Source organism: Echinops telfairi, unplaced genomic scaffold (genome assembly GCF_000313985.2).
Source record: "Echinops telfairi isolate 266 unplaced genomic scaffold, ASM31398v2 ScPeMD7_7459;HRSCAF=8497, whole genome shotgun sequence".
Classification (NCBI taxonomy): Eukaryota; Metazoa; Chordata; class Mammalia; order Afrosoricida; family Tenrecidae; genus Echinops; species Echinops telfairi.
This window is the reverse complement of record NW_022111359.1, coordinates 3,536,138-3,542,535: the sequence shown is the minus strand read 5'-3', so window position 1 is coordinate 3,542,535 and position 6,398 is coordinate 3,536,138.

The following is a 6,398-nucleotide window of genomic DNA, read 5'->3' as shown; positions in this document are numbered from 1 at the left end:
TGTTCCCTTGTCCCTGGGTTTGTTAACACCACTACCTTTTCCCCCACCTCCCCCTCTACCCTGTCCCCCCCGGAACTGTCGGTCCTATTGTTTTCTCCAGATGGTTCATCCAGCCTATCTTATTTAGACAGACCTGCGGAGATAATAACATGCACAAAAACAAGACAGAGCAAAACCAAGCAAGAAACAACAATAACAAGCCAATGACAAAAAACAACAACAACACAACAAGAAAGAAAAGCTTGTAGTTAGTTCAATGACTGTTTGTTGGGCTCTAGGAGTGTTTTCCAGTCGAGTCTGTTGGGGGGCCAAGCAGTGCAGTTTCTTAAGGAGGTAAATCTGAGTGCTGTTTTAACATACCAAAAAAGACAAGTTGGAAATAACTGGTTTGTGTTGTTACGTGCCTTTGCAAAGGTGAAACTGAGGTACAGGGAGACAGACAGACATAACTGACAGGAAAAGGGAGAGCAGAAACAGAAATAGCTTTATTAGGGGGGAAGCTCCCTGAGGAGCTTCAGTGACCTAGGCTAACAGGTCAGGGAAGACATGCTCAGCAGCTGGGGTCGAGGGTTTTTAAAGGGGCGGTGAGGAATGTATGGCGATTAGCATATGGGGTCTGGAAACAGAATTCCGTGTGGACTCTTGGTGGCTTTCTTTGAACCCAGAGCATCTGGTTTCACTGGTTATCTTATCTGGTGGTTATCTTATCTGGTACCTTCTGCTGACCTTTGGGATGTGCTGGGCCCTGAAATGGGCGTGGATGCATGATATGACTACTTACTGCTGATGGGGCGAAGGGGGCAGGGCTATGGCCTGGAATGGTCTGGACCAGCATTGGCTGGTAGGGGGCTGTACGGATGTAACTAGAGTTGGTTAGCTGTTAGATTGGCTATGTCTTTCATTCCATTCTTGAAGGAACTTAAAAGGACAAGGGTTTAAAAGTAACAGCAAGCAAATTATTTCCAGAGGTCCTACATAATGGGGTTTGGGAACCAGGAGGTGGTTGCTGCATTGCCCCAGCAGCGACTTTTGATTTCCTTGGCCGTGGTTTTTAACACTTAAACATTTTGCTCAACCACTCCCAACTCATTCATATAGCAGCAACACTCTTCTCCTAGAAACATGCAGGTACCTTCTTTGTCAGCTGTTAGCAGGCCTAATGCACTATGGTTCTGAAGGGTTACCTGTGCCAGAGATGTCAGCTGTCGCTGTAAGGAGGTGAGAGACTGGAGGGGGACTCTGTGACTAGCTGGAGTTGTTTATTAAAGTTTTGTGTTTGGAGCATGCTCTGCTCTAATGCGCTAATGGAAATTTTTGTTGCTGCCAGGGAGGAGGTGAAACTAAGGTTTACTAGGACAGGTAGGAGTACAGCTACGCTTTGCCTTACTAGCCCTGATTTAGTATCATGATAACAGCACTCTTCAGCTGTTGGTGCAGGGAGGCTAGAGAGACCAGGATGGATTAGGAATGCTGCTCTTTTTGACCTTTGGGTGGGGAGTAACTATGCTAATTCATACTGACCTTGTAGGATGAGCTGAGGAACGACATAGAGTAACTGGAAAACAAGGTCCTGCTGTGGAAAAATGTACACATTTAGTTATTTGCTCAGCCCTAGTCGGTGGTTGGAGGTTTATATTGTCCCAGCCTCTATCTAGAGGAAACCCTGAGTGATGGGGATGAGGCACAGGCCTGAATAGATAATAGCAGAATGAGATAATGGTGCCATCGACGGCGTGAGTAGTTAGGCTGTGTTTGCTTTAGAACTGTTTTAGGAGGAGTTGCAGGTAAAGGCAAAGGAATGCTGACAAGCTGGGTTAAGGGGTTGGTGAAAAAGGTATAGTGGAGTGGGGCATGTGGGACAAGAGAGTATAGGGGTCGGGAGCTACCGGGTGTATGGGGATAACAGTTTTGTTAATGAGGCGCAGGTCCGGGATGAAGTGATAAGTACCATTTGGTTTCTTCCTGGTAAGATTGGAGTGTTGCAGGGAGAGAGGGTAGGAGTAATGAGGTTGTTAGAAAGGTGTTGTATGATGGGTTAACATCAACATCGGGAAGCTATGAGGTCTGTACGGTCAGTTCTTCCAGGTCGGGTGAAAGAAGGGGAAGGAGCAGAGGTGCTGTGAGACCAAAAGTAAGGTGTAAGGAGGTTCCTAACTAATTTAAAATGTCTCTTCCCAACAGAGGGACCAGGCACGAAGGGATTATAAGGAAGGAATGAGTAAAGGGCTATTACACCTGGGGCAGGTAGGCTTGCCATCAATATCCATGACAGAGATTGAGGAAGGACTGCCTAGTCCTGAAAATGAGGGAAGGTCAGAAAAGATAACTTCTGTGTAAGAAGGAAATTTACTCACCCAATCCCTTGAGCAATACTCTAGGCTCAGCAAGGGTGATGGCGGTGGGGTGGGGGGTGTCCAGTTAGGGTTTCTTCAATCCCAGCAGGGCCAACGGTGGGTCAGGAATTGGAAGGACAGCCCACCCACGTGGAGATGTAAAGGGCCTGTCGCTTTTCCAAGGACAGTCGAACTCCCAGTGTCTGCTTTGACTTCATGCCGGGCAGGGTTTGGTTGGAGCTCCAGGCCTGGGGCACTCCTGTGACCAGTGCCCTTCTTCTCTGCACTTGAAGCAGCCACCAGGTGGCGGTCGTTGCTCCCATACACCCTTGCCCCATGCTGTCCATCTGGGGCCTTGGGGGATTGCTGACCGCAGGGCTGCTACTAAGCCTTGGGTTTGAAAATTCACCTGCTGGAACCAGGAATCATGGGCTGACTCTGCCTGTTCCTCACGCTGTTAAAAACCTTAGATGCCATATTCGCTAAATCTTGGGCCAGGGTTTGAGGGTCCTTGGGGTTAAAGCATTAGTTAAGCGGCTTAAAAGGAAGCTGGGCTCTCATCAGGCTTTTGAGTGAGCTTCCTAAATTGATTAAAATTGACTCGTCTATAGGAAATGGCCTGAAGCCAAGCCAGGACACACTGAAGCATTTTATCACAGTGGGCACCTCTGTCCCTACCTGTTTGATTGTTAATTTGGTAACTCTTAACCAGGTTTTTGTCTGGGAACCACCTAGGTCAGGGTCGGTTAAATGAACCTGGTCCAGTGCTGCTGAGCAGCGAGAAAAATGTGTTCCCTCTTATCTGTGGTTAAGGTAGAGGAAAGGATGACAAAAATATGCCAGGACAAATTATAAGCTTGAGTTAAATATCGAAACTCCTTAATAGAGGTGATGGGATCATTAAAACGGAGCCTAAATGCTTTTCAATCTGAGATAAGTCAGGGAGAGGGAAGGGAACATGAACCGGACCACTTTCTCAGTCCCGGCCACTTCCCAGAGCAGGCTCCAGAGGTTCCAGAGGAGAGGAGGGGAAGGGTGGCCTGTGTCCCAGCCTGGATGGCACTGAGCCCGTGTCCCTACCTCCCCCGGGCTTCGGGCACCAAATGTAAAGGTGAAACTGAGGTACAGGGAGACAGACATAACTGACAGGACAAGGGAGAGCAGAAACAAATAGCTTCCTTAGTGGGGAAGCTCCTGGCCGAGGTTCCCTGACTTGGCCAACAGGTCAGGGAAGTCTTGCTCAGCAGCTGCTGGTGGGTTTTAAAGGGGTGGTGAGGAATGTATGGCAATCAGCATATGGAGCCTGGAAACTCTTTGATTTGCTTGTCCACTCCTTGTGGCTTTCTTTGAACCAAGAGCATCTGGTTTCACTGGTTATCTTATCTGGCCCCTTCTGCTGCTGACCTTTGGGATGTGCAGGGAAGAACCTGTAAGACCCTGAACTGGTTCGGCTTAGTCCAAACACCTTGGAGTTGGTTCTGACCCTGTGCTCCACAGAATGAAACACAGTCTGGTCCTGTGCCATGCTCACAGTTGCTCCTGTGCCTGAGCCTGTGATGCAGCCATTGTGTCGATCTATCTTGTCCAAGGTCTTCCTCTTTTCCCCTGACTTTCCACTTACTAAGCATGATGTCCTCCAGGGACCAATCTCCTGACAATATGTCCAAAGTATGTAAGATGAAGTCTTGTCATCAAAGTGCTCAAAGTAGCACTTTGGCCATGCTTCTCCTAAGTCAGGCTTGTCGGTCCTTTTGGCAGTCCCTTACACTGCAATGGTTCTGTACAGCAACATATTTTCTGAGAACATCCTGCATAAGGGAGTGGTTTCAGGTAATGATTTGTGCCTGAACCCGCTGTGGGAGCAAGCTAGGGCATTCTGCATCTGTATGAGCACAGAGGGATTTCCTTCATTAGCAGAAGCAAGAATGGAGTTCAATCTCAGACCCTAAATTGGCCATTTTTCTTAGGCCAGGTGCTTCATCTTAAATGCTCTTGGTAAGTTGAATACCTCATATCTCAATAGCCTCCCCCCTCATTATTGCTGGTTTTATTATTCGTATCTTAATAAAGCCTATCTGTTTTTCTTTGGGGGTTGGAAATATTACAAATAAATTCACGGATATATTTCAGTCCCTTGTTGTTATTGCTAGATGCTATGGAGTCCAACTCCCCTTCTGCCTCAGCAGGATCCCCGGGACCACAGACTGAAACAGGCATCCCTGTGTTTGAGCCGGCTGCCGCAGCCACGGTATGAATCCATCGCATGCACACGTGCATGTTGGTAGGTGCTGTTGGGTCTGCTCGGACTCATAGATCCACTGTGCACAACAGAGGGGAACACACGGGGCCTGTGCCATCCTCATGCTGTGAAGTGTGAGCCACTGGTACAGTCACTGTGTCCATCCATCTCATCAATAATTGTACTCTTTTTGCTGCCCCTCGACTGTGCCAAACATGATGTCCTTCTCTGGGGACTGCTCTCTCCTGATCACATGTCCAAAATACACGAGAAGCCTCACCCTCCTTGCCTCTAAGGAACATTCTGACCATCCTTCTTCCAAGACAGATCTGTTCCCTCTTTTGGCAGTCCGAGGTCTTTTCTATACTCTTTGCCAGCACCGTCATTCAGAGACATCGATTCTTCATTGGTCTTCCTACATACATACTTTACAAGAAACAACGAAATCACAAGTCATGAAGATTTCCTGTGGATGAAGTGGAGTTGGATGTCGTTGGCATTTTGCCAGTTGAAGTAATCTGTCCTCCTGGTGGACACTTCTGGATCATCTGGATGAAGTCTGGGGATGAGGGTGGTGTTTCTATGCAGAAACTTGCTGTGTTGTCTGTACACTGCGTTTCTGTCGTTCATCCTTTATTGCTACAACAAGGAGCCCCGGCGGCACAGTGGGTACATGTTGGACAGCTTGCCGCAAGGGCAGTAGTTTGCAACTACCAGCTGCTCCTTGGGAGAAAGATGAGAACGTCCACTCCCATAAAGAATTACACTCTCAGGGCCCAGCAGTGAGTTTTGAGTATCTCTGCCTCAGGTCTGCCCTTCCACATTAGCACAGCCACCAGCACAGAAATCCATGTTTTTCAGCAACCCCAAATCCCTGGCATCAAAAATAACCTAAGTTCAAAACAAATTCAGTTCACCATTTTACTGTTAAACGCACCCCATCCACCCTTTTTGGGGACAACTTTTCTTTCTTCAACATCTCTTTCCTCTTCAAAATCTGTTAAAATTCTGATCTGCCCAATTACCCTCTTAATGAAATATCAACCTGCTCACATCAGCCTTCTCCATTCAGCATATTTGCCACTGGAGGAATGTTACTGCCGGTTATCCCTCAGCCCCAGGAACAGAGGCAGAGTCACCGAGGCTGCAAACCACCAAGGAGTTTATTGACTAGCTCGAGCTAGGGCCCAAGTGCTAAGGCACCAACGCAGTGACCATCAAAGACAAGGACCCCGGCCTGGGGCACAAGCCAAGCTTTCATACTCTTTACAGGTGACATCAACTGGGTGAAACGATCCGATCCCCTCGATGACTTCATCCGGAGACAATTGGTTGTGCAGTTCTTGTTGGTTGACTGGCTCCACTCTTGGCATTCCAATTGTGGTCACTCACAACTTTCCAGGTGTGGTCAGTGTCATTGTGATCACTCGGGGCCTTTCCAGGTGTGGTCGGCATCCTTTCGGGGGAGAGTGTGGCTTTGCTAGGGGAACGAAACTCAAAGCTGTCAGAGAAACGAAACTTAGGCCTGCCTTAAGAGGCTTGGCCTGTCATGGAGTCACCGCTGCCTTACATGATTTTCCCACTGCTCCCATCATGATCCCGAACATATGCACATCATGCAGCCCTTTCCCCCCATTTCCCTTGGCTTCATTTTCCCATAACTTCCTCTTGGAAGAAGCACTATGTTCTGGAAACACTTTGGAATATCATCATTCAAGCAGAAATCACATAACGTTGCAGGCCCTCTGGTGGCAGCTGTTGCCTGAGCAAACGTCGTGCTCAGTGCCGCACAGTCAACACTGGCTGAATCCCGGCTGGTCCCGGGA